Source organism: Malania oleifera, chromosome 3 (genome assembly GCF_029873635.1).
Source record: "Malania oleifera isolate guangnan ecotype guangnan chromosome 3, ASM2987363v1, whole genome shotgun sequence".
Taxonomy (NCBI): domain Eukaryota; kingdom Viridiplantae; phylum Streptophyta; class Magnoliopsida; order Santalales; family Ximeniaceae; genus Malania; species Malania oleifera.
Genome location: NC_080419.1, coordinates 49,110,731 through 49,131,049, shown reverse-complemented (window position 1 = coordinate 49,131,049; position 20,319 = coordinate 49,110,731). Strand labels below are relative to the sequence as shown.

The 20,319-nt window shown below is 34.2% G+C and overlaps 1 pseudogene; it reads left to right on the top strand.

The window, feature by feature from the left end:
• The first annotated feature begins 923 nt into the window (after window positions 1-923).
• Window positions 924-2,712, top strand: LOC131151306 (cytochrome P450 81C13-like; annotated as a pseudogene).
• The last annotated feature ends 17,607 nt before the right edge of the window (window positions 2,713-20,319 follow it).

Below are 20,319 nucleotides of genomic sequence, written 5' to 3'. Positions count from 1 at the left end.
CTTTGTGATTTTTGGAAGGACCTCGTGGCGGAGTTAGAAGGAGTGAACTTCATGGTGATCCATCAATATAGGGAAAGCAATAATGCGGCTGATTTTCTCGTTAAAGAATGAGAAATGATAAATAATGTAATCTACGAAAAACATCTTTTCCCACGTTCTCTAAAATGTATCATTTGGATGGATAGGTTGAGTCTCACTTCTTTTCGCCATTAGTTCAACCTCTCGATTTTTGTTTGGTAGGTATTGATTTTTTGATTTTTTGATTTTATTTTAATTTATTATTTTTGTTTTTGATAGGTCTGTTTAGATTTATTTTTTATTTAACTTTCTTTGAATTTGTAGTCATGTTTTTGGTTGGTTGTTGGTATTGTTTTCGGGAGACCTTTAATTTTTTTATCTGTAATCTCTCAATGTTTGTCTTGTAACCATGGTATTCTTCTGCCAAAAGTGAGTGCATATCAATAAATAAATGGGGACGTTGTCCTCTTTTTTTTGAAAAAAAAAAAAGGAAAAAAACTAATCACTTTTAATATTTTAATTTTTTTAATAAAAATTGACATTTTAATACTGTATTATGTTCATTTTTATAAACATATGTATACCTAGCATGTATTTATTGTATTTGATTTTAAATATTTCACTTGGGTACAAATGTTACACGTCTTCAAGTAGGTTTAGGCTTTTAGTTTCAACCATGTTAGATCACAGTTGGTAGAGTATGACCCGGAAGCATTCGCTAGTCGCAACCTGCCCAAATGTAGGGATCCTTGATTTCTTGGTGATGTTTGAATAGTACTTGTCAATATGCATATATATGTGGCTTACTACTCGCACCTCAATTATTAGGATAACTCTCCCGGCCCCTTAGCTTCCTTCTCCCACCACACACACTCTCTCAGAGCACTAACACCTTCTGCTACACCATGGACTTCTTATACTGTTATCTTGCTCTCTTCTTGACACTTCTCATTTTCCGACTTCAACTTCATCCCCGCCGAATTTCACCACCGACCCCATTTGCTCTTCCAATAATTGGCCACCTTCACCTCATTAAGAACCCACTCCACGTAGCACTCGAGAGACTATCACTCCGATACGGTCCCATATTAAATCTCCGGCTCGGTGTCCTGCATATCGTCGTCGTGTCTTCTCCCTCTGCTGTTGAGGAGTGCTTCACCAAGAACGACATAATACTTGCAAACCGACCGCAATCTCTTGCTGGGGATGTCCTTAGTTACGATTATACGTCCCTCGCATTTGCTTCATATGGTCACCTTTGGCGAAGTCTTCGTCGCCTCACAGTCACTGAAATCTTCTCCTCAAACAGCATCCAGAAATTTTCTGCCATCCGTAAAGAAGAAGTTTGAGACTTTCTTCGCCGACTTTATGAAGTCTCAAAGAGTGGAAGCCAAAAGGTGGAGCTGAAGTATTTTTTCTCCCTTCTAACGTTCAATGTTCTCATGAGGATAATTGCCGGAAAGCGCAGCATTGAAGGAAAGGCCGCAACCACCGTTATGGGAATCAGGCAGCATCTGCAAGAACTCAGAGAGATTTTCCTTCCGTCCCTGTCAATGAACATGTGTGACTTCCTGCCAATATTGAGGTGGGTTGGGTACAAAGGATTGGAGAAGAATATGGTCAAGATGTGTAGGAAAAGAGATGAATTTCTGCAGAATTTGATAGATGAGGTTCGACAAAAGAAAGCTACTGATTCATTCAATTGCACTCCCAATATGGAAAGCGGAAAGAAGATGACAATGATTGAAAATCTATTGTCCCTCCAAGAATCTGCACCTGAATCCTATTCAGACAATCTCATCAAAAGCATAATAGCGGTAAGAGCTATGTAACAAGCACTTCGACGTTATTTTTTTACACTTTGCTTGCACACTTACCAGGAAGGCGTTGATGTTTTCATTCTAGCATTGACTAGCATATGTGGTCCAGCTTATGTTTGTTGCAGGAACTGATACATCAACCATCACTTTAGAGTGGGCAATGTCTCTTCTACTGGATCACCCAAAGGTATTAGAGAAGGTGCGAGCGGAGATTGATAACCATGTCGAACATGAGCGCTTAATTGACGAGTTGGACCTTTCCAAACTTCCTTATCTCCGTTGCATAGTATATGAGACTCTTAGATTATATCCTGCAGCGCCGCTATTACTTCCCCATTTTTCATCTGGTGATTGCTCACTCGGAGGATACGACATACCGCGACGGACAGTCCTGTTGGTGAATGTTTGGGCTCTTCACAGAGATCCCAAAGTATGGGAGGAGCCCGAAAAGTTCAAGCCGGAGAGGTTTGAGGGCACTGAGGGGGACAGAGAAGGGTTCAAATTTATTCCTTTTGGAGTGGGGCGGAGGGCGTGTCCGGGAGCTGGCATGGGCATGCGGATAGTTTCATTGGCATTGGGTGCAATGATTCAGTGTTTCGAGTGGGAAAAGGTTGGGCAGGAGGTGGACATGAGCTGTAATTTTGCCACGACTATGGCCAGGGTTGAGCCTTTGGAGGTTGTGTGCACCCCACGCCAGAATTTTTTTAAACTACTTGGATTGTAAAACCATTTCTGTAGTTTTTGTTGCAATTTACAGCTCATGAGCCTAAAAGATGTAAAAGAGGCAAGGGAGGCTTATGGACCCATAAAGTGTAAGTCACTTTACAGCAACTGCTCACTCTCAATGCTAAAGAACTGTTTTGTTTTGCTGCTACACTGCTTACTTATTGTGGTTGAGGGATAATGATAAATACTCTTTGTATTTGATGACTTTCAAGTTTGTGTACAAGATTGTACTAACTGGATCAGATTGATAGCATGCAGCAACTTAAAAATTATAAAGACCCGGCATATATATATCATTTGTTGTAATATTATTGAGTCTATAATAATTTAATTTCAAGGGTCTGTAATAATTAATGTCTTACTTGTATGATATGATAAATAAGCTCGAGACCATAGATGGACCTTCGGGCACCCTTCGGTTGATCGAAGGTCGACTGATGTCAGATTTTTAGGGTATATGCTCAAAAGTCTTAGATCGATCATAAGACCCATAATATTACATGAAAATGACCCTCATAATCTTAGCGTATCATATGAATAGGGGTAACTTTATAAGAAGAAAAATACCGAAATGCCTAAGGATCGCATGTTCAGTCAACCGAACTCAGTTACATTGACAGGCTCTAGGTTGTGTAATACTGCAAATGTCTGGTAAAACCTACGGAGAAATTTTAAATACCCAATTCACTCCCTCTCTTGGGATTGCCCCAAAACTAACAAAGTACTTCATTCTAATTGATTAAATAAGAGAAAGGAAACTCTTTCCCTTTAAACCACTTCTTTGAATTGTATTTTATGAAATAAACATAGAGAGAGAGAGAGAGAGAGAGAGAGAGAGAGAGAGAGAGAGAGAGAGTAGATACTATCATATTCTTTTTGAATATCTTTAAAAATGGAGAAATTTGGAGAGAAGATACACATTTTATTTATAGACATTCAATTTTGACTAGATTGAAATTTTTAAAATTAATTGAAGAATAGGAAAGGATAATTGATCAAATAAAGTTAATTGAGGCTTTCTCATGTTGTTCTAGTCCATATTATGTGCAATTTAAAATTGGGAGACTCAATTTCACTTTTCGAAAGTACATTGGTTTTAATTGAGTTAATCGTGAAGTTATCTTAAATTGGGATAAGGTTGGATGAGAATAAAACTTGTTTTCAAATATCCTTATAGGACAAAAAAAGTTTTTCTTGCTCTAAAAGAGTATTTTTGAAAGTTGAAGGTTAAGGCAATATCACTTGTTTCTACATACAAAGGAGGCTATAGCCCTTGGCCACACACATACATTCATTAAACCACGAAAAGGAGCATCCATTCAATCAAAGAGGAAACTCCAAGGAAATGCTTATGTGTGTGCGTGTGCGCGCGTGCGTGAGAGAGAGAGAGAGAGAGAGAGAGAGAGAGAGAGAGAGAGAGAGAGAGAGAGAGAGAGAGAGAGAGAGAGAGAGAGAGAGAGAGAAGAGATTCCATTGGTAAAGGGAACTCAAAGCTTGAAGAAAGAATATTCAAACTTAAAGAGGAGAATCAAAATTGGCTTTAGTTCTTGGAAGATTCAATTTTGTAAAGGAAAACGAGATAAAAAAATCATCGTTAGTAAGAGAATCCTTGTCGTAAAAAAATTTAACGATTCTATAAAATATTATTGTCACTCGTCGTTATAGGCTTCACTATCAAAAAATTTAGTGTCAAGTTTACAAAAATTGTCATTAATGATTAATAACGACGAAAATTAATATTGTCATTAATGTACAACAACGATTACTTTATTGCACTTTAACAATGATGTTCTCACTATTAATTTTTGAATTTATTGTCGTTGCATTTGCAATAACATTCATCATTTTCTCGTTGTTAAAAAGAATAATAATTCAAATATCTTTTAGCAACAAAATAATTTGTTGCTAAAAGCTTAAAAATTTGCAAGTAAAAGTTTTTATATAAATTCAAAACACAAATAGTTCTTGTAAGTCATATAACCTATCCAATTATATTATCAGCACATTCAAGAACTATGTATATGCTTATACAAATAAAGTAAACCAAAATTTTGATTTGTTGAATTAAAAGTATGTTACGCAGTCTAATGCAAGAATATCTATGATCAAAAAATAAATTAAACTAAACAAAAATTTAAAATATTTTTACATATAAAGTTGAGTATAAAAAAATAAAATTGTACACTTCCTTGTATCAATATTTTTTTATATATTGTGCTCAAGCCAATGTGTGACACTTTTCCAAATTTTGACACTCATTGTTTTCTGTCGACGCTAGATTTTGTCTGAAGGTGACGATGAAGAGGGATTGGCGGTCCCCAAATGAGAAAGAAATAGTTTTGATGAAAAGGAGGTAAAAACATTTAAAATGAAGTTGGCACCTTATTTATTTATTTATTTTTAAATAGAGGAAAAATAAAGAAAAACCCTGTAAGAGGTTAAAAAAAAACCATATTTAGAGTTCAAGAGTATACTTGTGCGCAGGGAAGGTAATCAACCTATCGTCTTAGTAATGATTAGTCTCTCTACACCCCTAATGACTGGCGTTTGAAGAATGGTTACTGCAATTATGTATATGTTTCCTTCAAAAAAGAAACCAAAAATAAGAGATAAAAGACCACTTTTGGTCATATAGTGATAGAATCATTGTTTGAACACTTTGACGTAACCTCAAGGAGCTTAGAGCATTGCTCGATCTAAAAAGGGTTGGCCTCAGAACCCTAATTTTTGATGAAAATATTATGGTGATGGTGATTAATGACAAGAAATTTGTTGGTTTGAAAAATGTCGAGCTTGTATTACAAGCCTGAGAAACAAAAATTTAAGAAAATGGGACTGGGCTTGTATTATTGTTATTTGAAAAGAGTGAGTTTGAAAATGAGAAAGAGTTTAGCTAAAATATGATGGTATGCATGAGTTTTGAAAATCTAGGGGTTCATGATCGATCTTATAGAAAATCGAAAAAACAAAGGAATACACAATTTTTTTTTTTTTGGAACTTTTTCACAATATATTTTAGAAAAAGGAAGATTGTGACGCCCCGATTTTCGTACAATTTTTTTTTATAAGTAATCAATAAATATTCAAACATCGGCCACTTCAAAACTCTGATATCATTTAAAAATAACCCTGCCCGACCCGAAGTGGGATACCAAGTAATCAATCATTCTTATATAACAACCCTATCAGTGGACATAATCAATATATACAAATCATCTAGAATACAAATAACTAGAGTACTATACTTCTATATATATAACACATTCCCAAAATCAATCAAAACTCTAGGGGAATCCTCCATTCGTAGCTCAAAGCACTCGCCCTGTCTAATCAAAGTATCAGCTCCCCTCTATCTCGGAGCTCTATCTCCAAGCTTGTCACGGTTCCTTGAAATATTTAGATAATTGGGTGACACATCTCAGTAAGATGAAATAAATTATTTATAGTGTGTAGCAGTATGAGTTTCATTATATCATAATATACATGTTGGCCTTACAAAGCTTAAAATCTTGTGATCTTGTTTTGATGCTAACAAACAAGTGGAAACATATTTATGTGAGTAATGTTATTTTAGGGCTCACATATGAGAAGTAAGGTCAGAGTGCTCACAAGGATCAAGTATGGATCAAGTGAAGTTCAAGAATGGATCAAGTGTGGGTCATTAAGGAAGATAAACTAACCTATGATCCAAATAGAAACTAAGGCATTTGCAGATAAAACAAGCTCAAGCAAATATCTAAAGAATTTCGAGAGCAAAGAATGAGAATGATCTCAAGCATGGCATATAAAGTCTTAGGAAACATATTGTAAGTATTTCAAAGCTAAATATCATTTGAAATATGTTTTGAAACTTTTCCAAAAGATTATGAGGACCTAAAGACCTATTTAGGATTATTGAAACAAGTCTTGTAAAAATCAGAATAAGAGAGCAAATCATTTTTAATGGAAAATAATTTTAAAACAGCTTTTTGTCTATTCAGATGACTGAAGTGGTAACTTCAGATGACTGAACTTCATGTTCAAATGTCTAAAGAATTACTTCAGACATCTGAAGAATAAGTGCATACGTCTGAAGATTTTCTGGGACAAAACTGAAATAGGCAGTAGTTGTTCAGACGTCTGAACTCGACACTTTAGACATTTGAACCCGACACCTCAGACGTCTGAACCCACTCTTTAGTCATCTAACCCTGTGCCCAGTTCATTTTTTAAGGGGTTTTAGGAACTTCATATGACTGAACTCGACTCTTCAGTCATCTGAACATTGTTCAACGGGCAAATTTTTTAAAAGCTAATATTTTAAACAATAGTTGTTTTAAGCTCCAAATTTTCTAACAACTTGGGAAACTCTCTAAGGAAACTTTTGTAACAAGGAAACTTGTTTGAAAGTCTATAAATACATGGTTTTTGTAAATCAAAATCACACCAAGCATTGAAAATCTCTAATAAGCTCTCTTGCTCTCAAATCCTCATTTTGATCATCTCTTGCAAACTGAAAGTGCTATGATTCTGAGATTCTAGCTCATCAATTCCTGAAGTTAGATTACTAATTTCTCATCTGGAGAAAAGGAATTTGGTGAAATCCTTGTTAAGCTTCAAAAGTGTATTTCTTTCTTGATATTTATCTTTTGAAGTACATAGTTTCAATTTGTACTAACCTGTTCTTTGTGTGAGCATCTCTTGTACACCAACTTCTTGTTATTTCTCTTATAGACTTTGGACGATTCCAGGCTATTGGATCATTGACCAAATGAGGGTATATTGTCTGGAGAAGGTGGGCTTTAGCCTATGTAAGGAGTGACTAAATGAAGGGACATTGTTTGGAGAAGGCGGGCTCTAGCCTTAACTAAGGAGTGTTGTAAAGGTTTGTTCCACTCGTTAAAGGAATAGGTTTAGTGAATCCTTTGGTGGTTTACCAAAAGCGAGGACATAGGCTGGGTATAAGCTGAACCTCGTAAAAATCCTCGTCTCACTCTCTCTTTCCCTATTCTTTATTTTCAGTTCATTTATAACTGCGTGGATATTTTAAATATCTAAATTATACATACTATGTATATTTGGAAATCAAGTAAACTTAAAGTCCAATTTTGATTGGGGTTGCAAAAACCGAAAGGGAGTACGTTGGTTACACCATATCTTGTGGAAACCATACGGGAGTACGTTACTTGGTTAACATCCCAAGGATAAATTTATCAAGAGTTTATTTGAGTTCTAAATATTTGGAAAGAGTGATTGGATTCATCTATACAGGGCTTTACATCAACAAGCATAAATTCTCATTCATTATAGGGCTTAGTTCAAATTTGGCTAATATTTGCAAACAATCATTTTGAGTTTTTATATTAAATAAGTGTTGTGTATTGGCTTGGTTGTTTGTTTTCTAATTATAGTTGATTGGTTTGATTGAATGATTGGATGTTTGTATGGTTAAGAATTAAATAAAGAAGCTAAGTTCTTGAGTGCTTAACAAATTAAACAAATTAGTTTAAGAATTCTACAAAGGAATTAAAAGAAATTTTTAAAAAGCCAATTCACCCCCCCCCCCTCTTGGGAAGCTATTCCTAATTTCAATACATATACATTTCAGTGATAATACCTTATGAAAAAAAATATACCAATTCCACATTCATAATCATATAGATATTAAACACAAGCTTTTATAAGCTTTATTCCATTTCTCAAATTCATTCACATGCAACCCATATTTATCAACGAAAGTTCCCGAGGATAAGGGAGATTACATGCTCATACATGTAGCTCCCATCTGCTCTGATATCATTTGTAACCTTGTTCGAATAACTGAGCTACGGCTACAACCGATACTTATCAACGCACTCACCTTACTCAGTAGGCTTTTAGTCGGAGAGTTTTACTTCGCCCTAATTATTTATATTATTAAACTCACGCTCTTTCATTTTTTTCATTTCCATTTTTCCATTTCGATTCTCATTTCCATTTCACATCTAGCTCATGAGTGTCCTCAGTAACCATTACATGCGCGTCTGTAACTCATGGCTGCCCTGAGGATATTCTCCACTCCATGCTTCACCCCATGGTCGAGGTTGTGCTACTCTGAAAATATTCTCCACGCCATGCTTCACCCCATGGTCAAGGTTGTGCTACTCTGAAAATATTCTCCACGCCATGCTTCCCCCCATTGTCGAGGGTTTGCGGCCCGAAAGTTGGATCTAACCATGGTTGGCCTACCTAGTTACATCAAAATAGGAAATCCATCTATATGTTTGTAGTATGATTGACCTGCCATAACCCTGGTGAGGACCTAGGGGGTAAAACTACCCTTATCAATTGCTCAATCAATTGATCACACCACACTCATCACGAGATTGTGTGGTTTCACTAACACCTCACTAACAATGGTACCATGCTCAATATCAACAATCGTCCATCAGGGTTCTCATTTCCATATTTCATCATTTATATTTCACATTCACAGTTCAGTATTCACATTGCAATATTCATATTTTTATATTCTCATTTTAGTATTCACATTGTAGAATTCTCATTGCAATTTTCACATTTCCTGTATTCACATTTTTGTGTTCTCATTTCAGTTTTCACAATTCAGTATTCCCATATCAATATTCGCATTTCAAGATTTACATTGTAGAATTCACATTACAATATTTTCATTTTCAGCATTCACAATTCATCTCATCATATCAATGATATTTTCATCTCAAAGCATTTCACTTTATTCAACATTTCTCAGTAAAGCATTTCCATATTTCATCATTTATCAGAAAATACTCTTCAGTACATATTACTTTCAATGTTTCTCAATAAAGTAATTCTCATATCTTTATAGTTTAGTATATAAACATCACTAGTTTCTCTTATATTCATTACTACACAAAACATTTCCATATATGTTTTTATCATATTCTCATTAATCTCCGTGCACATTACACAAGTCAGTTTCTCTTATATTCATTATGCCAATTGTTAGCTTTACCGTGATCCCAAAAGGGGGGGGGGTGAATTGGTACTTTTAAAATTAATCCCCTAGGTCAATAACTAATAGCAGTATATTCACAATCTTATGGTCAATCTAATGCAGGTAAAGTAAATCAATTATAATATGTACCAAAAATTAAATAACGTAATTTAATTAACTACGCATGCACTAGAAAGCAGCAAAAAGAAGTGACACGCAGAAATGTTATCGAGGTTCAGCAAACTGCCTATGTCCCCACCTTGGCTAACAAGCTCAAGAATTACCACTATAATGCTCACTTAAATGGGGGGAGCGGCATCTAAACAAATCAGGTCAAATAGCACAATGTTGACCTTAACCTTTACAACCAATCCTTACCGTGCTGGATTACAGCCCCCTCAGGTGATGCCTGGAAACACAATAGTATGTTCACAACAATGAAATTAGTACAGTGATTATGCTTTCATGTAAAACGGATGTGTACCAAATCTAAGCAATCACAGAAACTGCCAAATGATATAATAAAGTAAGCTTAATGTGGTCTTAGATGTCTACTCTCAAATATTTATACAAGCATTGTAAACAGTGCATAAGAGTGCAAATATTATGATCTTTGTATCACACAATATATTCAATCACAATGCTCAAACAAAAAGATTAGCAACACTTCAGATATCTCAACAAATAGTTTTTCTCAACGTATAAAGCTCAAGAGATGTATACATTTTGTTTGCAAAAAGGATTTGGTCTTTGTGTTCAACAAATAATATTACACAAGGAATATTGCAACAAAGATCTTTAGCATATAAACAAATATCTCTGAAAGAGTTTTTCTCAAAATGAAACACACGAGATATTTGAAAATGATTTGAAAGTATTTTAGCAACCAAACTCAAATAAGAACTTCTTAAGATATTGCAATGATAGTGCAACACTCATAAGCTCAAGTGAAGTCTTCTTAGGAAAGACTTATTAATAAAGTCCCCTAAGAAAACTTGAGGTCTTGCTCTCAAACAAAATAATATCAAACAATCACAAACTTGAGAGAGCAAACCTTTAGAACAACAACACTCAATTCAAACTTACAAACGGATTTTTGGCAATATGGCAAGGTAAGTATGAGTGTAGGATACTTGGAAGTGAGAGAGAATGATTTTAGAATTCAAAGAAAAATCACTAATCAAGTTTGCTATTCTCATGCTAATCATTCCAAATGAAGGGGTATATATAGACTTCCCCTTGATTATGGCCATCTAAGACACATAAGGAATTATTATAAATGTTTTAATATATTTTAAGCAAATTAACTCTGTTTAAATATTTTAACCATAGTAAAAACAATGGGGCAACTCGAGCTCACCGGTTGACCGAAGGAGGTTTAGTTGACCGAGTTGTGTAGAGTTCGGTTGATTGGATAAGAAATGAACTAGAAGTTCGATTGACTGGTCAAAGAAGTTTCAGGGCTTTTTGCCTTTTTAGTGCGGTTTGGATGACCAAGAGCTTTTGAACTAACTAGTTCGGTCGACCAGATTATTGAGTTCTCACATATGGGAACTTGGTCGACCAAGGCACTAGCATGCAATTTGGGCACAGTCGACCGTAAGGTCAATTTGTTGACTCCTAGGGATTTTTGTCGACCGAGTGGAATATACTAAGTTGGGCTCGGTCGATCGAACAGTGGTCAAAGTGTTGACGTGGTCTCGATTCAGTCGATCGAGTGATATAGTACTAGAGCAGTACGGTCGACTGAACATGCAACTTAAGTGCATTTCAGTTCTTTTTAATCATGCAACCATCCTATCATATATATATATATATATATATATATATATATATGCATGTGTGAGTGTCCTAGGGTCATTCTAGGCCTCTTTTTTTTCTTTTTGAGCTTACCTATCATACCATACAAATGATGCATATAATTATCATAGTCCAGACCCATAATAAATGAAGAAATTAAATACAACATAAGTAGGGTCTTCAGGGCCTTCAACTTCTCCTTGTGCCATCATTTTGATATGCCAAGTGTATAACTATGCATAACCTCAAACACTCATCAAATACAACAAGTGTTTGTCATTATCAAAATCGAGCATGATCTATAAAGTCAACAAAGATTGTACCTCGTGGTCTTCGTGAGCCATCAGACACAGATTTGCAATTTCGTCATCACTATATTCAGATTCTGAACTACTGGTACTGTGAGTATCCCAACCGACCTTTAGTGTCTTATTCTTCTTCTTGGATGCTTTCCTCAACTGGGGCTAGTCTAGCTTGATATGCCCAACTTCTCTATAGTTATAGCATATAAGAAGATCTTCCTTTCGCTTTGTTCTACTTGTTTCTCCCTTTTATGTTTTTGAGCCTTTGAATTTTTTGGTGTATTTCTTGTTCTTTCTCATGAACTTTCCAAATTTCTTAGTGAGAAGAGTCATGTTATCATTCGATTCTAAATCACTTCCTTCACTGGAGCTGTTAGATGATGCCTTAAGTGCTGTAACTTTCCTTACTTTATTTCGCTCATTTTTCCTCTCATTTATCACTAGCTCATAAGTGATGAGTGATCTGATCAGTTCATCAACTAACATCTCCTTCATATTCCTTCCTTCAGCTATTGCAGTAGCCTTAGCTTCCCAAACTGGTGGTAGTCCGCTGAGTACTTTCCTAATCAACTCATAAGTAGGGTAAGCTTTACCAAGAGCATTTAAAGAATTCGTGATGTGTGTGAATCTAGTGTACATGGATTGAATAGATTCATCAGCAGTCATTTTAAATGTCTCATATTCACTAGTAAGCATGTCTATCCTACTATATTTTACTTCCTTAGTACCTTCATATGTAACTTCTAATTTTTCCCAAATCTCTTTAGCAGTGTTATAGGTCATCACCCTATTAAACTCATTTACATCTAGTGCACAGAATAACAAGCTCATTGCAGCAGCATTTATTTGCACAGATTTCCAATCTTGTTAAGTATACTCATCTTCAGTTTTGGGTACATTTATCTTATCAACTACTTTCATAGGGACATGGTTTCCTTTTGAAACTATTTTCCATACTTTCCAATCTACATTCAATAGATATATACTCATCCTTCATTTTCAGTAGGTGTAATTTACACCGCAGAAAATTGGTGGTCTAGTGGACGAGTGTCCCTCATCGAATGGGGTTACACCAATGTGTCATGTGATCTCTTTACAACAATAACGGTTAAGTCTAAGTAAACCTGGCTCTGATACCAAATGTGAATTATGGTGTTATCCTAAGAGGGGGTGAATTGGGTATTTTAAAAACTAGATCCTTTAGTTTCTAATTTTGTAAATGATAATTTCAAACTTGCAAGCTGCCAACTACTATTTCAATCAATTTTATTAATCAACCCAATGCGCAATTTTAAGTGTCTTTATCAAGCATACAATGTTACCCAATTATTCAAAAATACACCAATTGATCAACACATACATAATATGATTACGTGAAATTTAATTAGAGATAAAGGTAAGAGAGAAGCAAACTCGATTTTACAAGGTTCAGCCTACCCTAGCTTATTTATTCGCCTTGAGTAACCCACTTAAAGATTCCACTAAATAATCTGCTCCTTTAATTAAGACGGAGCTTCCCTTATAAGAGGTACAGTTTCCTCCTACTCTGCTGCTTACCAAATGCATAACTTCCTCCTCACCTAGTTCACAACCTGAACCGTGATTACAATATAGAATTAGAATTTTACACAAACTCAATATTACTTCTCCATAAGCAAGTGAGTACAATAGAAATCCTAACACATAATCATATGATAAATGCTTGAAGCTCAACATGTATGTAAAAATATGAATTTTATAAGTCGAATGATATGCTTCACAAATCTACCCTTCAAGCAATATCTCCCAAAAAGTAGTTTTTTTTATAAATAAGTGCTTTGGAGATCTTGGATTTTGATTTCGAATCACTTTATGCAAGAATATCAAATAAGATCCTTAAAAAAATAAACTTGAATATTATGTAGATCTAAGTTCTTGCTATCAAATAACTTGTAAGATTAAATCTTTGAGTAAACAATAAAAATTGATAGTTTTTCAAAGATTTGAATAATATTTCTCAAATATTTTTTGTACAAATAAAGTAGGTCTCTTTAAATAAAAATATACTTTTGAATATTACAGGGTTTCAACACTTTAGAATACTGTTCCCAAAATTTTTTTTTTCCCAAATAATGATCTTCACATAATGTATATATAATAAATCAAGATCAATCTCTCAAATAAAAATATTCAAGAATACGTTTGTTAAAAAAAAAAATTTTGAGAATAAACCAACAAGAAGTTTGATCACCAAACCTCAATACCTATGTAGTTTGCGCAATATTCGCAAGAATGCCTTTTGAGAATCAACGAACCCAAGCTTAGATTTGATGTGAATGCTTTGAAAACACAGGCAAGGGCTTAGCAATGTGTTCAATGCTTTCCAGAGATGTGTATATGTTCAAGGCTCCCAATAATATGTAAAAAGTGAGGCACTGGGGTTCGTAGGTTAGTTTTATAAGTGTTCTCGAGCCTAGATTTAATCCTTGTCGTTGGATCAAGTTAAAAACAAGAGTTTTCTTCTGTGTCCACGTTGAAACATGAATCAGCGTCCCGATCTTCATCAATGAGTGGGTAAGTTCATCGACGAGTGTATAACACTTGTTTGTCGACAAGGCCATGAGTTTGTCAACTAGAGCACTGTCTGAACTTTTTAGGCTCTTGGTATTTGTTCGTCAATAAGACAACACTGTTGATCACCGAGTGGCCTTCATACGATCATTGACGAGGTCATTGGGTTCACCGACGAGGCCTCTTAAATTTGCCTCAAAAATTTTATTCAACCTGGACTAATGTAAATGAATTTTTCATGAATGCATGAGTCCTAAGGTATATTTGAGCTTCAAAATATATCATATTACATGTAAATACATTTAATTCTAAATATCCATTCCCATTGACTATCTCAAACTTGAAGCTTGCTTCTCCAACCATTTATTCTTCTAAATCCATGGATAGCAAAGTGATGTGTATTTTAGGTTCCTCGTGGCTTCCACCTCAAGATCGCCGTTCATGCATTCTAAATCATGAAATTGTTCACAAAATCAATTGCACAAGTCAAATACCAAGTGATTTGTCATTATCAAAATAGGATTGGACTCATAGAGTCAACATGTCTCATACGCATGAAATGCTTAATCGTGCAGCTCCGCTCCCCTGAACCTCTAGCCATCTTTGCCATCACTTGCTTAGTGACGCTACGTAATACTGTATCAAGGTCTTCGCCATTCATACTAGAAGGCCCAACATCGTCACCTCCAGTATGTGCACTACTATTCCTTGGATCCATCCCTGCAAATAATATAAAACAACCTTAGAACTTTATCATCTCAACATCACTTCATATACTCAACAAACAAAACTCATAAAATATTCCTCTATAATCATCCATCTCCAATATCCTCGATCCCAATTTAAGATTCAGTCCTACTACTCAGAAACAAGAACTGGAGATTGATAACTCGTACCAGGATGAACATGAGTACCATAGTGATTGATAACTCGTACCAGGATAAACTTGAGTACCATAGTGATTGATAACTTGTACCAAGATGAACCCGAGTACCATAGTGATTGATAACTCGCACTAGGATGAACCTAAGTACCATAGTAATTGATAACTCTTATCAGGATAAACCTTAGTACCATAATGATTGATAACTCGTACCGAGATGAACAAGAGTACCATAGTGATTGATAACTCTTAGCAGGATGAACTTGAGTACCATAGTGATTGATAACTTGTACCAAGATGAACCTGAGTACCATAGTGTTTGATAACTCGTACTAGGATAAACCTGAGTACCATAGCAATTGGGAAAATTCTAGAAAAGATCATTGGAATGTTGAAGACATATTTTGGAATTCGAAGACCTGTGTCCCTATCTCAAAGTGGTCATTCTGTGTCGGGGTTGGCTGCCTCGGTTTCAAAGCATGTCATTACGTGCTTGGGGTCAATTTTCCCAGTTTCAAAGGATGTCACTCTGTTCTTGGGGTCAATTGCCCTAGCTTCAAATGTGCGATTCTCTACTTGGGTCAATTGCCCTTGTTTCAAAGCATGTCATTCTGTGCTTGGGGCCAATTGCCCCAGTTTCAAAAGATGTCATTCTGTGCCTGGGCTCAGTTGCCCTAGTTTCAAATATTCTCAAGACAAGAATGACTCAATAGAGGATGTCAACATATTATTCAAAAAGCCTATTCAATAAGACAAGTACGAATAAATGGTGCTCTATTTCTATATGCATGCATGTTGCCAACTATGATCTAGAATGCAAGGACGTATGCATGTTGAATGATACAATGTGTATGCAATGTATATTTAATTTTCTTATCCAATGCATGAAATGCATGTTGAAGCATGAACTTTCTTCTTCCAATGCGCCAGTAATTGACAATCCCAACCCTAATCTTGGCCACTTTTAAATTCCAATCTAATATGAGGGTCCTTGAATTGGTTCTATCATTTGCCCTAGTTACATTTACCTTGTCCAAGCTTTCAACTTCTTCTTAGATGTGTAGGCACTAGAACTGGCTATTATGAAGCTCATCACGGAGTTTGCCCCAGTTATATGCATCTACAACTACTTTCATGTTGAACACATTTTAAAATAAGGCGATTTTGATAGAGAAAAATTCACCTCAATGTGAATGTATAAAAACTGATAGCATTTGGAAAAACTCTTTTTGGTGCTTTTCATTCCAAAAATGATTCTAACCCTTTTAAAATAATTTTTGACCTTATAAAAATATTTTCCAAGTATTTTAAAAAGTATCTGGGTCCAAGAAGTTAACCTAATAGCTTCATAATATTTCAAACGATATTTTAAACATTAAAGCACTTACATGATACTTCTAAGACATTAACATTCTAGGTTCTTGAGTCTTCATGCTTTGTCCTTAGATTGAGTCCATCTTTTCTTCAAGCTTCCATATTCTTTGAGCTTTCTCACTTTGCCTTTCTTTGGCTCTTTTGACTTTAAACATTCCTTGGCTTTCAACAAATCATGCATGACCTCATATTCTTCAAGGTTTAATATATCATCTTTAAATCTATGCTTTGACTCATTTAAGCTTCATTTGATCCTTGTGAGCACTTTGACCTTACTTTCTCATATGTGAGCCCTGAAATAACATTACTCACACAAATATGTTAAATTCCACTTGTTTGTTAGCATCAAAACAAGATAATAAGATTTGAAGTCTTGTAAAGCCATCAATCTCCCCCTTTTTGATGATGACAAACAAGGAGCAAAAATGTGAGTAAGCCTTAAAAAGGCTCCCCCTTTCAATAAGCCTCATCTTAATAAGATCAATATTAATTTCTTCAATCATGCTCATCACTTTCTTTTGGTTTTACAAACTTTTTCAATCAATATTAAATACTTAAATACTTCTTTTGAATAGATATTATGCTCATGCTCAATTTTTGCTTCACAACTTCTCCCCCTTTTGACATCAATCAAAAAAAAAAAAAAAAAAAGGTTTTAAATTCAAATACAAGTCATTTTGAGCATATCAATAACCATGTATTCCAAACATATGTACACACTCAAGTTATTATTTTTCAATATAGCATGGGTAGTGTGTAGCTCATAGCATTTATTCAAGATACCAGCTGATATTAATTTGATGGTTTTTATGATACCAATTTAAAATTTAAAATTTAATTCATGATATCAATTGATTAATGATTCAAGACACTCCCCCTGAATTCAATACATTTAGTTTTGTTATTAATTTTGCTTTTATCATCCCATGTAAAATATTGAATCGTATCATGTATCAAATATCAATATCATTCTAAGATCATCAATGTCACATCATGCTCATAGACATAATCATGCTCATAAATAATTTGACTTTGTGATACCAAATGAGCTTTTAGATTTGATATCTATTGAAATTTTTGACATGTGATGCCAAAAATACTTTATAGATACCAAAACTTAATATCATATAATATATAGTTCATGGATACCAATATAACTGCTATATCTTTCATAGCTCATAGATAAATAGCAGTATGTTTATCCATGTGATTCATTTAAAATCATGCATATTCAAGAATTATCCTTATATCAAAAATTTATGCTTAAGCTCAATAATTTCATTCTCAATTTTCAACATAGTGAGCCACATTTTTCAATATTAATCAAGTCAAGTTAATTGATACACATATAGCATATCAACACATCACATGTAGGCAAGTAAGCATGTACCATGTAACATCAAGGTGCTTATATAATTAGCTCAGATTTGATATTTTCTTTATATTTTCTTAAGTTAAGCCTTGTAAAAAGTCATCCTATAATTTTGGCCAACAATGCCATTTTTTATTTTATATATGTGTGAAGTCGTTATTTCATTTTTGGTACCCATATTTTCTTGGGTCTGGAGGATTTTTCAAGGGAGGTTTCTTTTATTTTCCATATTTGTTTGGTTTTAACACCTTTCCTCTTAAATGGACATTCAAACTTTATATGCCCCTTTTTCTTGCATTGATAGCATATGGTGCTTGTGTAGGCATTAGAAAATGTGCAAGTATAGCCTTTGGATTCTTTCAAGAAATATCTCATGTAAGAATTCTTTTTCTTTTTATTTTCAATTCCATTGAAACCAATGCCTTCTTTATTTAAAGACATTCTTTATAAGCCAATCATCTTATCAAGATTTTCCTTTCCTTTTGTGAAGTTGTAAATAATTTTATCCTTATCTTTGATTTGATTTTTGAAATCATTAACTCTATGTCTTTCTTTTAATCAACCTTCTTTAATGATTTCTCTAATTCTAGAGATAATTTTCTGATTCTATCCTCTAATTCATAAATATACATATCTTTCTCATATACGGTAGAGGATAAGGATCGAAGGTCTTCTATCATTTGGTCATTCTTGCTTTCTAGTTTCTCAATTTTCAAGTTGTTTTCTTTCTCAGCAAGATTTTTGGATTCTATTTCTTTCATTGCTGATTCATACTTATGTTCTAATTTCTTAAGTTTTGAGTCTTTATCTCTTTCAGCATTCTTTAGGAATTCTAACTCTTTCATTAAACTTTCATTCTTATTCTTCAATGAGGTGTTTTGTTTATTTGCTTTCATCAGCATCTTATGTACTTTGAATATATCATTTTGAAGTTCATCATAAGATGACATACTCTCATCACTTGATTCGTCACTACAAGAATTAGTTGAGGAGCTTTCTTCGTTATCCCATGTCATAAAGCACGTGTAAGCAACCTCTTGGTCACTCATTTCATTCTCCGAACTACTTGTACTATCCCAAGTAGTGGTTTTCATGGCCTTCTTGTTTTTCCTTTTAGACTCTTTCTTTAATAGTGGACATTCTGATTTTAAATGTCTAGCTTTATTGCAATTGTAGCATTTAGGAGTTTTATTCTTTGATTTTTATTTTTTTTTGCTCATATCTTTTTCTTCTGATTTAGAGTCTTGATTTCTTTTTTTAAATTTGTTTCTCCTTCTTAGTATCCTTGCTAGCTTTTTAGATATGAAGGCTTCTTCATCTTCATCCATTTCACTACTTGAGTTTTCTTTTAAGGCTTTAAAGGCTATTGATTCTTGGACTTTGGTTTTTCCATTCTTTTCATTCATTGCCATTTCATATATAAGGAGAGAACCTATAAGTTTATCTAAAGAAGTGTTCTTCAAATTTCTTCCTTCGGTTATGGCAGTGGCTTTTGGTTCCCATTCGGTTGGTAGCCCTCTAAGAATTTTCCTTATCATTTCATAGGTAATGTAGGTTTTTCCTAGTGCATTTAGGGAATTGATTATATGAGTGAACCTAGTAAACATATTTGTGATTGATTCATCCGGGTTCATCTTAAAGGCTTCATACTTGCTTGTGAGCATATCAACCCTATTATCCCTAACATTCGTTGTTCCTTCATAAGTAACTTCTAACTTATCCCATATCTCCTTAGCTGATTTATAAACCATTACTCGATTAAATTCATTAGCATCCAAGGCACAATATAAAGCATTTATAGCACTTGAATTTGTTTGGAGCATTTTATAATATTGATCAGTCATATCTTTCTTCTCTTTTGGGATTTGTTTTCCATCTACTATCTTAGTGAGAATTTGATATCCATCTATAACAACTTTCCATACTTTCCAATTCATCATTTGGAGATAGATTTGCATTCTCTTTTTCCAAAAAGTGTAGTTCAAACCACAAAAGATAGGAGGCCTAGTTGAAGATTGTCCCTCTCCAAAGGGAGCTACGCCTAAGTTAGCGATTAAGATCTTTTTACTACTACTTGTTAGGATTCGTTATAACCCCGCTATGATACCAATTGAAATTAGGAACAGTTTCTCAAGAGGGGGGGTGAATTGGCTTTTATAAATTTCTTTTAATTCCTTTTTAGAATTCTTAAACTTATTTTATTTCTTTTAACCAATTTGTGACTTATTTGTTTAATTTGTTAAGCACTCAAGAACTTAGTTTCTTTATTTAATCATTAACCATACAAACATCCAATTATTCAACCAAACCAATCAACTATAATTATAAAGCAAACAAACAAGCCAATACACATTACTTATGTAATATAAAAACTCAAAATGGTTGTTTGTTGATATTAGTCAAATTTGAACCAAGCCCTGTAGTGAATGAGAATTTATGCTTGCTGATGTAAAGCCCTATATAAATGAATCCAATCACTCTTTCCAAATATTTAAAATTCAAATAAACTCTTGGTAAAT